This window comes from Cyphomyrmex costatus, unplaced genomic scaffold (assembly GCF_001594065.2).
Source record: "Cyphomyrmex costatus isolate MS0001 unplaced genomic scaffold, Ccosl1.0 scaffold137, whole genome shotgun sequence".
Lineage (NCBI taxonomy): Eukaryota > Metazoa > Arthropoda > Insecta > Hymenoptera > Formicidae > Cyphomyrmex > Cyphomyrmex costatus.
Window position 1 is genome coordinate 893,700 of NW_017275358.1, and position 16,049 is coordinate 909,748.

The window sequence follows — 16,049 nt, forward strand, 5'->3', positions numbered from 1 at the left end:
AGTAGTAAAGTTTTTATCAAATAAATAATAAAAACTTTGAATAATGCATGAATAATGCATAAAACATAAATTCATATTTTAAATACGATTATAAATCGCGGTTACAAAAAATAGTAATGTATAAACTTAATTATAATTTCGACTTATAAGACTTAAATTTTTTCTTTATTTTTTATTCCTTCTTATATTATATATGAAAATTTTTAATCAATAAATGTACCGTGTATAAGTATCATACATATATTATATACATTAAGTTATATTTTACTTTTATTTTACAATGTATACACTTATTTATGCCCTCCATTTCTGTTTTAAGCAACTAACATTAGTATCGAATGATATATGGCAATTACGGTAGATTTGGACCAGATGCTAACCCGCGACGCTCTAATTAGAGGATTGTTCATGGACAAAGAATAAAACATGTCACAGACATAACGTTTCACAATGACGCCGCATGTCGTTACATTTAATTATATCCTGGAAAGCCGCATGGCCAAGCCATTAAAAGATATCTACAGTTATGTACACGCGTGTCTCGCGAAAAATAATGAAAAGCTCTGGGAATTGGAAAACCGGGGCTTCCCACTAATTTATGGCAATCGATGCGATATGGCGCACGAAACTGCATTCGTGATGAATCTAATGGCGATTGCCAGCGCTCGAAAAGTAAAATTCTTTCAGCATTGCAAAAACCATTAACCATGTATACGTTGCACCTAGAAATCTGTGGCAGCAAAATGATGGGAATAATGAAGTTCGATACACTCGTGAAAACCACCGCAAACTGATATGATATCAATAGAAACAATTTAACATTTAACAGTTGCTGCTGTTTTAATGCAATGACATTACAATACATATTTATGGGATGAAGCTTTTATATAATATATATAAATAATAAAATTATTTGCTGACGAAATATTCAATATGTATACAAACTGTCAATTTATTGTCAATTTATTGTAATAAAAAAGCAGAAGTTAATGCACACACAGAAGGAGAAATTATAAAATAATTTTCCTACAATCATGAAATAAATTTTCCCCTTATAATTATAATTTAAATTCAACGTACATTAAAATAGATGAAATATTGTTTATTTAATTTATATTACAATATTATCATTTAATCTTCAATTTACATTTAAAAACAATTTAAAAGCAGCGAATACATGAAGATCCAAAACACAATTTTATTTGAAAAATGGATCTCCATATATTGTTCAACGGTTGAACGATCGATGTAATGTCGCAAGTTCTCGTTAAAACGCGGAATCATCGAACTACAGACAAAATTCTCTGAATAAGCTCCAGTCTCGAATAATACGAAATTTTTGCGAGGACGTTAAAAAAATGTCGATCTGCGCATTTTCGAAAGTTAAAGATCTCGAAAAACGTTGCCGAAGCGACGACGTCGTCGGAGTGAAAAGTTTTCAGTAAGAAGACTTTTTAGTACGCTTTCGCTTCCTTTCTCTATTATAGTCGTATATCGGAAGATTGGACGAAAGAGCGTTTAATTTATTTTCCACACTACGAAATAATAATGCACGTATTTACGTATATCGTAAGTCAGAGTTTGAGATTCCCGCAATAAATCGTTAATCGAGTCTTGCAAAGAAAAACACCTCCAGCTCCATCGTTTTTGAATCGTATGCACTGTATATATCATTCATGTAGTATTCGAATAAACTGACGAAGCATGTTTTCGGTTTGCTTGTTACGTGCGATTTGATAGAGTGTGTACACGTAATCACTGAACTGCTTTTTTTGCTGACTTTTCTAATCGAATGCAATATTTCCTTTTTATTATAGTACAGCGCGATTCAGAAGAAATACAAAAAGAATTATAATATCGATCTTCAACAATGAATATGGTAAATGAGATATTATTCATAAAAGTTATAATAAAAGTAATTTTTATTATAAAACTTAAGACACTGAGAAACACTAAGAAAATTTGAAGAATTTTAACCTTTAGTCTGCAATGAGTTTTTTTTTTGGCATAAGTCTAATTTCACACACTTCCAAATTTCTCCAAAATAAAGGAGAGTGAAATTTGATTCGTTCTTTCAAAATAGTTTGTTAAAAACTTACATCGTAATGTAATAGAAATATTGAAAAGTAACCCTAAATTTTTTTTAAATACACTTTATTAAAAACTACTGAAAATACTGTTTAAAACACGTAGAACAGTAAAACAACTTGCACTGTTAAACTTATAGTGACTGCGTTCAGCAGAAAAAGCAATTGCTTTTGCAGCAGTTTGCAACTGTTGTAAAATTCTTCAATATGAATGGTCTTGCACTTAGTCTCTCACTGGATCTACATGTATAAATCAATCATATTTGGAAATTTTACAACAGTTGCAAAGCTGCTTTTTCTGCTTAACTCAGCCAATATTAAATTCTCTCTCAATTTGAGTTATTTTTAATCATTCTAGATTTTGTCATTAATTTAACAAAAATAAACAATATAAGTAGAATTAATTTAATTTTAAAAAATGTATTGAATTTGACTCAAATTTAGTTCATATATTTACGAAGTGCATACGTTAATATGAACGTTGTTTACTTTGAAATTATAGAAATACATTGATTTCGACACATATATCAAAGTCAAAAATGACAAAATCTTATTTACCCCAAGCGATTGCGTTTCCATTGCTCTTTTGATATCTAACAGTATATAGGTTGGATGGAGGAACAAAGAGAGATATGATTGCACAGTAGCCGGTTAATATTAAATATCGTGTGCTGCGAAAAAATATTAATTTCAATATGTAGTTCAATACAGCCAAAAAGCAAACATTTATTTGCAGTAAATAAATATTTGTTTAATAAAAAGAGTGATTGTTAAATCAAATTAATGGTTCTTGTACCAAATAAATACACCATTATATTTAAACAATATTTATTTGGTTTTATATTCAACTAAATATTATTAAAACTACATTTTTTCTCAGTATAATTATTATTGTCTGCCTATAAAAGCAACATTTTTTTCATAGTAACATTATTTGTGCAATTCTTCGAAATCATTTTTCGATTCGACTTCCGTACGTTTTCCTGGAAAAATGCAAACTTGTTTATGCACCTGAATCCCTTCGCTCAAAAAACGAAACCGCTTAATGATAGTTTTAAGCGGCGGATAAAGGTGAGATTAATCAGAACGTGACTAAAGCAAGGACCGATTTCTTTCTGCACGCGAGCTTGCTTGATTGGAAAAGTTTCAACTTGTACTTTATTGTTGAAGCGGCGGTGCACGAACATCGGCGTTTCTCTAACATCTTCGACGTGCGATTGTCCGTTAACACGCTTCTTTTCCCAGGATTTTTATTGCTTAGCCGCGCGCATTTATAATGACACATGGACTTTTTCGCGATGAAACCACACGCTGTTAGAGAAGTAAACGAAGGCACGTGTTTTCTAAACATTTGGAATCACGCATGAATATTTAAATTCTCACATAAGCGCACCGATCCTATGTAAATTGAGTAGGAAACATATTCCGGCGTGAAATAAAAAAAGAATAACACGGTAGCATTGTATGCATTAGTGAACAATGTTTATTCTGTTCTTCTGTGCGAATAAACGATTCCAGATTCTCGCCCAATTATTGATTTTGTCTGACCTGTTTCAAATTGCCTTTACCATTATTGTCGCACATAGCATATTCAACGAGGTAATTTCAATTTTTACTTTGGCCTGATTAATGCATCGTCTCTTATCTTTCCCTTGCGCACTACAGACTTAATCCTTCTTTAATACTGTTAGATGTATCCATGTGTATATATATATATATATATATATATATATATATAGTATATATAAGTAAGAAATTATTTCTAAAGATTCAATGAGATCTAAATAGATTTAATGAGGTGCACATATCAATAACTAATGCTTACTATAAAAAAATTAATTTAACCATAATATATACACGCAATTTACAGTTCATAAGAGTAAGCTACCTGAAGTGAATGTAAAAATTTTATATATTTGCACGTTTGTATTTTAAAAAATCAATTAAATTGTAAAATTTAAAGTTTACATAAAATGTAAATGTGTTCTACAATACAAAACTTCATTAATTCATCATATTTTAAAACGTACCTTTTATCCACGTATAACTTTTACTCACAATAGCCATTCAGAAATTGCTTGTACTCTTCCAATAGAAAGTCTATCATTAATTCTAACTTGGAGAAAATGCATGGACGAGGTGCATCTAGTCTCATGAATATCGAATAATCTCAAATTACCCAGTAAGTACTTAATATCGGTCACGAAGGCAATATCGGACGCACGCGCACGCTATATCGAGATTCCCGAGAAACGAGATCTTGGGCGAAATGGCTGTTGCTGTTCATACGGACTTAGCACACGCGCATATGCGATCAGCCTTCAATTTCCAATTGTTCGAAATAAGTCGTCCATATATGAACGGCAGAAACGGTTCCGCGCTGCAGTCGTGCGCAATTTGCAATAGAGAGCATTAAATTATTATTCCTGAACACATATCGAGCAGACACACATATACATGTATCAGGGAATGGAAAGTTACTTTTTAAAAATAACTAGTTACAGTTACTCGTTACCGAGTAAAAAATGTAACTAGTTACAGTTACAGTTATCGCTTTTTAAAAGTAACTCGTTACAGTTACCGTTACTTGAAAAATAACTTTTCGTTACTTTTCCGTTATTACCGTTACAGTTATCAAAAAAAGAAAGTAACGCAGTTACCAGTAAAGTTACCAAAAAAGTAACTTGTAACTGTAACTTCGTTACAAGTAACGAGTTACTTCCATTCCCTGACATGTATACATGATGGGATGGAAATTACGATATTCACGTAGAATGCTAGAAGCAAAACGAAAGTGGGGACTGGACTCTGGAGAATCTTTTAAAGTCGTAATGCATATCTCCGCGCACAAACGAAGAAACGATTAAGGATAAAAATCTTTTCTACGTTATACCGACCAACCTCGAATACTAAACTTATGACGAATTGTGATCTGGTCACAGGAGAAATGCGAAACGGAAGAGGGTGCTGCAGAAACCTCGACAAAGGAGGAAATAATACGTTCCACCTTCCGGCGAAGTCGATAAGCATCATTCGTGCCGGTGGATGGGAGTAATTGGATTGTCTCCCTTCATACATTTCACTTTTATTGCCGTTGAGTACAGCCAATGGTGCGGCCCGGTTCAGCCTGACACTCGCGATTAGAGCTACGAGGAACTCCAACGAGAGATCCTTTATACGCTCTCAGAGGGATAACGGGAGGTGCATTAACTGCTGCGTATTTGAGGATCGCCGCGATATTCCAAATGATCCGTCTAACTTCATATTCTCTTGCGTTTTCTTATAATTGCATTCTGAACAAAAAGTCATTTATCTAAATTATGTGAAACAATCTTATTGTATTAAATAACTAATAGTAGTTTTTATGACTGGGGTAAATAATCTGTACGTATCAAAAATGTGTTATAATTCGATATCGGATTTTTTATGCATACAAAATTTGAAAATATACACAAAATATGCAAACATGCATAAATATGCAAATATACACAGTATGCACAAATAAATATGCATTTTCAGAATGTTTTTTCAATAAGAAATTTCTATTTTTTGGTCTTACTTCCAAATTTGCTTTCTAAAAAAAAATATGTAATTATACGTAAAAATCCGATATCTATTTGCAACAAATAAACATAGTAACTTCTTACATACTGGTTATTCCGATAAATCGCCAAATGCTTCGAATTAGAAAAGATACCACATCCCGGGTAGTCTGAAGGTTTAATATTCGAGAATTCTGGCTGAGATAAAATATTTTTCGCAATATATTCTTTCCAGTTTAAAATGCTAGTAACATCACCATCAGATCGATGATCGATCTAATTATGATATTATTTCGGTTCTATTTCACCTATAATAAACGATGCGCTTTACTGAAAAGTGTAGTTAGAAATTATACGCATAAATATTATACAGATATCAAGAGCTTTAACCCTTTCGTCACTCTTTCTCTTATTTAAAAATAATAAATATTACATATATATAAATTGATCGTCACCAAAAAACGAATAAATCAAGTTTTTCTATTCGTCGGCATGGGCGAATACAACTATAGTTACTAGGCGAATAGCATAAGGAGTGTGTGGTAATTTTCTTTCAGAGATCATTATGCGAAAATGGTAAAACGATACCAAGTACACGGAAGCACACCAAATTCAGTAAATGAGTCTCATCATTTAAGTGAAACGACGCATAAACTCCAAGCTTCTTTGTTGAACCATCTCGAAAGGTGCGAGTTCCCACAACAGAATTCGAGCACGATAAAAAGCCCGATGAAGTTTGCGCGAACAATCGTCTTTTCATGCTACTTCAAACCGCAAATTGTAAGACGTGCTACGACGAAGTCACGTGCTACATGCTTGTATTCGCGAAGATATGTTCGCAACCCGCGCCGAGCCGCTTTTCTTGTCTCGCGGCCGAAATGGGGAGTCGCGCGAGAGTTCGCAACTGTGTTCGGTTTGGGAACCGCGGCAATAGTTGTCGGGTCTCGCTGGAAATTCGGTATTCTCTCGCTTCTTGCCGCATCTCTCGCGCACGATGGAATTTCGAGCCCCATGTTGGTGCAACTTTAGCCGACGCGAGCGGAAACGGGACTCCGAGGATGCTCCATTTTGCGGGGCTTCCGCCTATCGCGAGGCGTCGCACCGCGATGCTTTATAGAGGGAACCGAGAATGGTGTTATGGGATCACAAGCATGTCGCGATGCTGAAAAGAAAATATTCTACGAGCAAAACATTGTACGTACACGTATATCTTGTGAAAATTTGATTTACTAAATTGAGTATAGTAGATACTGTCTTGTCAATATTGTTTTTGTGTATTGAAAATCACTAAAATATTATTAAAAATACATACCTAAAATATATATGTACAATAATGTTTTCTTATGTTTCTTTTATGTGTATTTATAATATATACGTATATTAATTTACTTTCAATATTTACAAAAAATTTTCAGAATCTACTTGAACTCAATATAATGAAACTCTGTCTCTTATTCTTTTATAATTTGTATGTTTAAAATTTAAAATGATGTCAAAAAATAAATGTCAAAGATATAGTTTAAAATTACAGAAAGAATACCATGTTACGTTATCTTCAGAAATGCAAAAGTCAGGGAAATTATCACGTTAAACTTACCGAGAAACTCTTTGCCGACTACAAAAAGTCGGCTCCGTATTTTTCTACTCATTTGTGTTTTCTACGAAAAAGGTACGTTAAATCAGAAGAAAATAAGTGGAGTTACATGTAAAGGTTTCGCACCCAACTCCTCATTTCGCGTACTTAACTTCGCATTTCATATAAGTTACACAGCGAGTGCATTAATCTTAGCGATGAAGCAAAGAGAAAGAGTAACCATGTTCTTCTCACATTTTTTTTCTACGTTACGCGGAAACTTTTCCGCGTCAAGAAAAGGAGTTTTCATCCTTCTCGCTAAGCAAGTCGCCTGAGATAATCGGCGATCAAGTACATGTGACCAATCTACTTCCACGACGTTGCTTTCGACGGGAACAAACGACATCGTTCAAAATGATAGATGCGGTCGAGCGTCACATGAATTGCGTCTATATATTTCACGTAAAACATTTATGAACATCATTGCACACGTGTACTTCCGTTTGATGTTTTAGCAATCACGTCACGAGAAAAGATTTTCAAATAGTCCTTTTTTAATTGTAGTTCAAAAAGTTCCTTTTACACAGTTTTTCTCACATTAAAAGAATAATAGTACAACCACACATTGCTATCAAATTATTATCACATTATCAAACAAATATATAAATAATTTATTAATTTATTAAATAATTTATATTAAAATTTTTAATAAAAATTTGTATTATTAAATTTAAAATTTATATTATAAATTATCTATTCATTTAACGTATATTAAAAATTTAAAACATTAAATTAATTTATATAAAAATAATGTTTAATAAATTATTAAGTATTTAATAAATTATGAATAGTTTATTCATAAATTATTATTTTTATTAAATGAATAATCGAATTTTAGGAAAAGATTGTTTAGCAACATTATATCATTTTTTTTTAAATTGTAATATTTTAATTGCATCTTTTTTTTATACTATAACATTATATGAAAACTGTCAGAAACAGTCATGCATAGCATATATGTCAATGTAATAATTTATTGTGATCTCATATAACAATACAAATGAATGTATAAAATAAAATATAGCAACTATTACGAATAAATTTAAGTCGTGTGCAACAAATTTTTCTCATTTAGCGAGTCAATATCTTTTTAAAGACGACTCGTAAGCCAACGCACTTACGAACATATAAAAAGCAATCAACCAACTCCTGACGAGTCCGTGATTGCACATGACGAGTACAGACGAAAACGCGTGCTGTGTGTAATTCAATTTGCGTCGGATAAATCTCAGTTTCAAGTCATATCAAGTGAATTAATCCACGAACGCAGCTTCGGTTTCGAAGCTAGTCCATGCTGATGGCTTTGGCCGAGCTGCTAATTAATCGCCTTCGTACTCGCCAGTGGGCAAAAAAATCCGCGATAAATCGAGCCGAGAGCAGTCAGACTTTATTCTTTTTTCTCTTCTTATACGCGCCATACGTCACCATAAGCGTCGAGCATATTTCCAAGCTCACTCGGACCAGAGGTGAGGAAATCCATTTCGTCGGCCAGCAGTCGAATCCGCGATAAGTCAGTCGAGAGAAATTATGCAACGTGTTCCTGCACCTGAACGGGGGGGGGTTTCATTAAAAGTGCAACGTACATACATTACGCTACATTACGCGATTAAAATATTGGAATAACGAGCTCTAGAAATTTCATAAAGATCAGGATAGAATTTGAGAGAGAAAGAAATAATATATGTATATATATAAGTATTTCAAAGAAAAACAGACAAAAATAAAATAAGATATTTATAATTATTAAAATAAAAATTTAATTATCAATTCTATACATATTGTAATTCTTACAGTTATAATCATTTGAATCTAATTATTGCTACATTTATATATTATTTCGCATTTCCCACATGAAAGTTTAGTAATATCTCGCAATTGTATCAAAAGCTGTATCTTTTTTTGTGTAAATAATATAACATTCGAAGTGATTTAAACAGAGGCTTTTGTTTGTATCCATAATAAGTGGATACCAAATTAAATAAGTTGATGGAGTGTCAGACAGAAATTACAACCGCGCAACATATCGCTCGACACCTCCCGCAGCATAATAATTTTGTATACGATGTAAAAACTACAAATTTTCAACTTACTCAAATTAATTATTATATTTAATTAATATTAAAATCATGTTTTTCTTAAAAAAAAAAACAGATTTTTCCAAATTTTATTTTCACCCATTTCTATATTTGTGGGTTTAGTACAGCAATGATTCGCTAAAATATTCGGCATCATATCCAGCTGTAATTTTTGTAAAGAACTGTCACGATGCATGCCGGTATCCAACTCTTCTCGTAGTAGTGAAAGAACATCGCATACTTTATGCGTACAACTCAAGCGTGCAGTCACCGTCGCGATAATGCCATGCGATAAGATCTCTTCTTCACAGTGACATTTTTATACCAGCCGCATATCGCACTCGTAAACTGAAGTGACATTTAATGTCAGTAAATGCTCCTACGAAACATAGGTCTCGATGAGACAAAACAGAAAAAAAGATAAAATCTGAGACAATTACAGTCCTGTTTTATGCTAATGGAAACTTAATTAAAACTTACTCTTCTATTTGTTTACATTATACTCCTGTTTAACATCCGCGCGGACATAAAAAGAAATAATTAACGCTAACAATCGCATTGATAGTTACGGATAATTATTTATGATCTTTACATACATTACAAACTAAAATATAATAAGCAAAAATGAGGTAAAATAACATCATGATTTAGAAACCAGCGTATCGCTGACCTACAATTAGCGAACTGTCGATGCAATTCATCCTATTACTACTACTAACCTACTTGACCGACGAAATGTATTCGCGATTGTCCGGCGCACGTTATATCGCAATTTGGAAAATGGGCCGATTTTAATGATACTCGCGCTGACCACAATTAACCTAATGGATCTTCCTAGGAATTCTGTAGGAGATTGACGCTTTCTACAATACAAGGCATTAGCATCCCAAATTTAGCTCTAAATGCGTCCATATGATGCTTTTGGAGCAAAAACGATTACACTTAACATTAATAGTTAATGTAGACAATGAATAACAAAATTGTAGCCTGCTGCTAAAATTATTTGTTGAATATTAATACCTTAAAATACTTTAAACTTTTTTTTCAGCTTAAAATTTCTGTTTCCTTAACAAATATGTACTAACGTAATATATACTTAGAAATTTTCCTAAATGTTGAATTTTTCCATCACAGGAGAAAAAGAAAAAATGTATCTACTTCGTTGACTAATATTTATAAAAGGAACCTCTCCTTACTATAAAAGAAATATTTATATATTTCAAGAAGGCATTTATTTTAATTTAAAAAATTTCTGTATTTCAGTAATACGTTTTAAAATTATTCATTATTTAAATTATATTTCCATATTTAACAACTCTTAATTTATAAATAAGTATGTTTTTTATAAAATTATGAAATCTCTTTTAAAAGATACAAAAATAAATTGTTGCTTACATGTAAAAAAATCATTTTTTTAATATATAGCGATCTTTTTTATTTCAACCTCATTATGTGCAAAAGCAGTTTTGCTCCATAAAAACTCCGTAAAAACATAATGCGATTGATCAATCGATAAATTAAAAAACTCATCGAATCTTGTTAGACTATATCTCGTCTTCGCTTGCCGATATCTTTGTATTGATCAACCGAGAAATCATTGACAGCATACTTCACTTACTTACAAAGTTCGCTCCTCGAAATGTGAAAGAGCTCCTTAAAGAAGATACTTTAATAATTCTGCCTCGGGTAAAACGAGCGAGAAAGGAGCAATACCTGAAGTTTTGTTATGTCTTTGATGAGGTTTAAAACGCAGTAGAAGGATCGTCATTATCGGTATATAATTCTATATGGAACATCTATAAAAGAGCTCTTCAAAAGACACAAGAATAATTTACTTAATCTTCGTAATCCAAAAGTTCCGTACAAATGCTAATATTTTCTTGATATTGTGGATCTATTTTTTTTAATTGTTAAGAATATTAGCATTATATTAGTCTTAATATTTATTTTGACTAAAGTAATTTTTTTCGTGCACAAAGAAAAGATTTATCGCTACATAAAGTTCAACGATAGTTTTGTAACTTGATTTATAGACTGCAATCCTAAATTCTTTTCGTTCAAGTTTCTCGTCGACATCAAGCCGATGACAGATAAGGGAAATCGCGAGGAAGTAAGGCGCTGCCATTCGTTCGCGATAAATCTGAACAAGTTCACCAAGTGATCAGACCGAGTATTTCTCGTACCCCGAAGTAATCGGCTATTTCGACTTCGCTCGCACAATCCAATTCCTCGTGTGCATGTGAAGGCCTTTCAAAAATTTCATTGGTCAGCGCGAACGCGGGATATCGTGCCTGCTCTAACCCAGTCGCGTTTTCCATCTATTTCGCAGTCAGCAATATCGATAATTGGTCTTTCCGGATCTCTGGCTTCCTTCCGCAGCATTACAAAGCATGTACAAGCTGCATAACTATTATCAATTTATCAAGTGATTTTAATATTGTGGTAATATATAGTGTATCTCAAAACTGACGATAAATATTTTTAAGACAGATCCTTTGTAATATTTATTCAAGACGTAAAACAATACAAAAATGCCAAGACTATAATACGCTTTCAAACGAGAACAATTTAAAAGTTATTGAATGATAGAGCTAGAATGGTATACACTGAATGATAGAGTTAGAATTTTACGTGCTCAGGAATGGTAAGATGATTAATGTGAAGTTGCTGTATTTTGTTACTATCAACAACATAAAGTTCAAGGAAGCACCTTTACACAGATCATCTTGTCATCCTTGAACGCGCAAAATTCTAGCCCTGTCATGCAAAATTTGTAAACTCTTCCCATTTAAAAACTATCTTAGCTCCCACACACATTTTTGTATTAGATTTTTCTTAAAAAATAGTATTTTTTTAATGTTACAAAAAATCTGTCTTTGAAATATTTATCATCAGTTTTGTGATACCCTATATATAAAATTAATTTAAAAAAGATGATTAATTTAAAAAAGATGAATTATACTCGCGCCAAGTAATTTGCCATATTCATTGTATTGTATAACTTCAGACAATGTATATAGAATAAATATTATGTAATGAAAGATTATCATTATTACAAAAGATTATTTCTAAAAAAAACTGTAGAATGAGATATTAAAGTTTATTCATTAAATAATGTATTTAATATGCATTAAAAAGTTAATCGAACGATTTGTGCAAAAAATAAAGCTACTGCGAAAAATATTTTATTCTTTTACGACACAAAAGCCATTCTACGAAAGCACACATCACACATCAAAAGTTGACAGAACAGAAAGGATATTTACGTTGCATATATGCGCGCAAATGCAGTTGAGGCGCGCTTGTTCTATATCTACACTCGCACTCCATATTTTTACCTCTGCGAGAGATAGCAAATATTTAAGACAAGCTTGTTTGTCTTTTCCGATCTGTAGCCTACATTTGTACGTCTCCGCTCGAACTCGTTGAAAGACGCGTACGCATACATTTTCTGTACAATCAAAACTTACTTATTTACTTTCGAGAATTAGTTTATTTTACAATATTTTGTGTGAATATTATATACTAATAATATTAACTGTAGATATTGTTTAGAATTAAATCTTAGATTTCAAAACTGAGAGAGATTTAATTTTTCAATATTTTAAAATAACTTTTTTCTTCGGATTAATTTAAACATGTTAAGTCTGAAAAACGTAATTTGCAGTTTGAACTTGGTAAAGAACATTACATCACCTTTATTATTAAATATTAAGTTGAAGAAATTTAAAATTCATAATTGTCATACAAAAATTAAATTTTGCGAGAGAAAAATCCAAAATATATATTAATTCAAAACTTTTATTTAAAAGAAGAAATAATTTTATTTGATTTTATTCTCTCTCTTTCCTATATAATTTTGAGGAAAATATCGCGGATTTTAAAATACAATGAATATACATAATAGCCACATTAAAGAATATGAAAATCATTACCATGTAAAATGTAAAGAAACGATGAAATTTCCTTTTGAATATTCTTTAATGTGCATTTTCCATTTATATGGATACTATCGTTTCGCGTTTCACGAGCTTATAACTGACGCAATAAAATTGTGCACTTGAAATTATGTTGCAGCTTCCTCGATCTAAATGATCGACTTTACGAGGATATCTAGAGCTTCCTCCCGACTGAAATAATACTTCCTCGTGATATCGAACGATACCGAAACGCGCGCGCTCTCAGGACGAACGTAAAGTAACTTTCAGCAGCCAAAAGGGAAAGAATTGAATTATCCGAACTTATGCATGTGGCACCACGTTTACACGATATATGAAAGTCGCGTGTGCGAGGCTCATACCCGAGCGAGGCAAGCAATCGCGCTAAATCTCCGTGAAAAATCCAACGGATATATATTCACGAACTTGCGTCTTTTCTCGCGTCTTTCTCCTGCAAAAGGCGTTTAATTTTCATAAAGAACCTTAATTTATGGGATATCCTAAATTCTAGTACATGCTCTCAAACTTACAAACGATGTTTTATCTTTTAATTCCTCACATGAGCAAAAGTTATACCCTGCTTTTACGCCAATGATAAATATATTTTCCGCAAACGACTGTAAGCATAATCGTTTCAATGCAGTTATTGCAAAGATTAACTTTTCACTTATAATTAAAATCGCAAAAACGAATAAAAAATTATCTGCTCAAATTAACAATATGAAAGTGGATATTAAATTATGAATACTACACAGATTTTAAGTAAATATATTAATAAGTTGTAAGTTCCTTGTTTATAAGTAAAGTAATGGTATTACAAGATTAACTGCGATATAATGTCGAAGAATTTCTGCTTTAATCATCGGACGAAATAGGTACTTTTTCCAAATAATCCATCAGCTAATACGTTTAAATCTAATTTTTGTTTTCGTCAAAGTCCGGTATCATGGCCGCCTTAAAGCCAGATATGAATATTGAAATTCTCATTATTCGCATAGCCGCGAGCGACCAGTGTAACTGATCCACACTTTGGCCGACATAATTTAAAGTTTCTAAATTAACGAGTTAAATTATGGATACGTGCTCGGTCACTAGACATCCTGGGCTAGCCAGTTTAACAGATAGATTGCAAAAGTCATGTCCCGTAGGACTCGTAGATATCATCTTTATTCTATCTTTAAACTAGGTCGTATTACAAGACTATGACAATTTATTTTTCAAACACCTATCCTCCGCTCATTTGTTGTATACTTTCTTTGACAGGAATTTTAATAGAATTTTCACGGTCTTACGTCGAAAAATTCATAAAAGAAAACCTTTGTCTTAACTCTTTTCAATAACGAATTTTGACAAACTTGAAATGAATCTCTTCCTGGTATTAATTAGATTTTGAGTTATTATAGATTTTGAATTAGTATAATATGATGCTATTTGCTTTAATAACGTTTTTATTAAGTTATAAGCAAAATTTCCAGCAATTTCGTTACATTGAAAAACCTAACTAAAGCTGAGGTTTTCTGCTATGATATGGAAACACAAACTTCAAAAGTTATTTTGTTAGGAAAATATTGATAGAATATGACAGATAATGATAAATGTGAAATACAAAAGTCATTTCGTATTCTCTACTCGCAGCTGTTGAAATTCTCGAATTTATTATAACTCAGATTGCAATATCAATATTGTAACTTTTCTGTGCATTCAATTGAAAAATAAATTGTTCTTAAATTTCGATTATTTAGAAATTCTAGAGAGTTGTTCGGCTTCTGATAAGGTCGTTAGACGTTGGTAACAAATGAGACTAAATGTAGGTCGGGACACCGGGCTGGGTTCTTCATTTTTCAGTGTTGGGAGGCGCTTAATGTCATGAATCTCCCTGGTGTCGGACAAACAAGGACAGACGCGATTCTCCGCAATTAAACAAGCCGAAATGAATATGAAAAAGGTGCTAACTGGAGCAAAGAAAAGTTTTTACGAAATGACCACGTTGGCATGCCGGCCTCGATTCCAGACATTATCCTACTCTTCATAGACACATGAAATTAACTTCCAGTTGAATAAACTGTCTTAATTTTCTTTCACAATTAACAATTCCATGAAAGAATGGATCGGAAGAATATGATTTTGACATAAACTCGACGTAATTCTTATAATATTAATACTTCGAATAACGCTCAAGAAAAGGCTAAATGAATTTTCTCAGTGCGTATTTTTGAAAAATATTTTGCACAGCTTCGAAAAAAATAAATAGAACGATTTATAATTAGAATTAATTATTGTTTTATATAAAACAATTTATCAAAATTTATTTATTAAATTTATTCTTTATCATTCATATAATATATATTATTTCTTCCTGAATTATTTACAAGATAAAAAGTAACAAATTTAATACAAAAAAACATGCGAATACAACTCTATAATAATTGCAAAACTTTATTCCGTTTATCACTAAACTTATATACCGTTTTTCTTGATCCATCTTCTTTTGAAAATACCGCGCGAAAACTAATTTCGCAATGAATATTTTTCGAAGGAAAATTGATTTTTGGAATATATTTTCCCAACATTCATCGCTGGCAAGCATTACTTTCCTAGCAAACATAAACTTCATCTCGTTGTAGTTAACATATGTGCAATGAAAATCGTGGTAGTTGATCCTCTGGTGTTGCTTTAAAGAAAATAACATTCCCTACTCTGCTACAAGAGAAAATACGCACGCTAAGATACACGCATAAATAAGCGAAAGCATGAAACTAGGTCATGCACTGAGA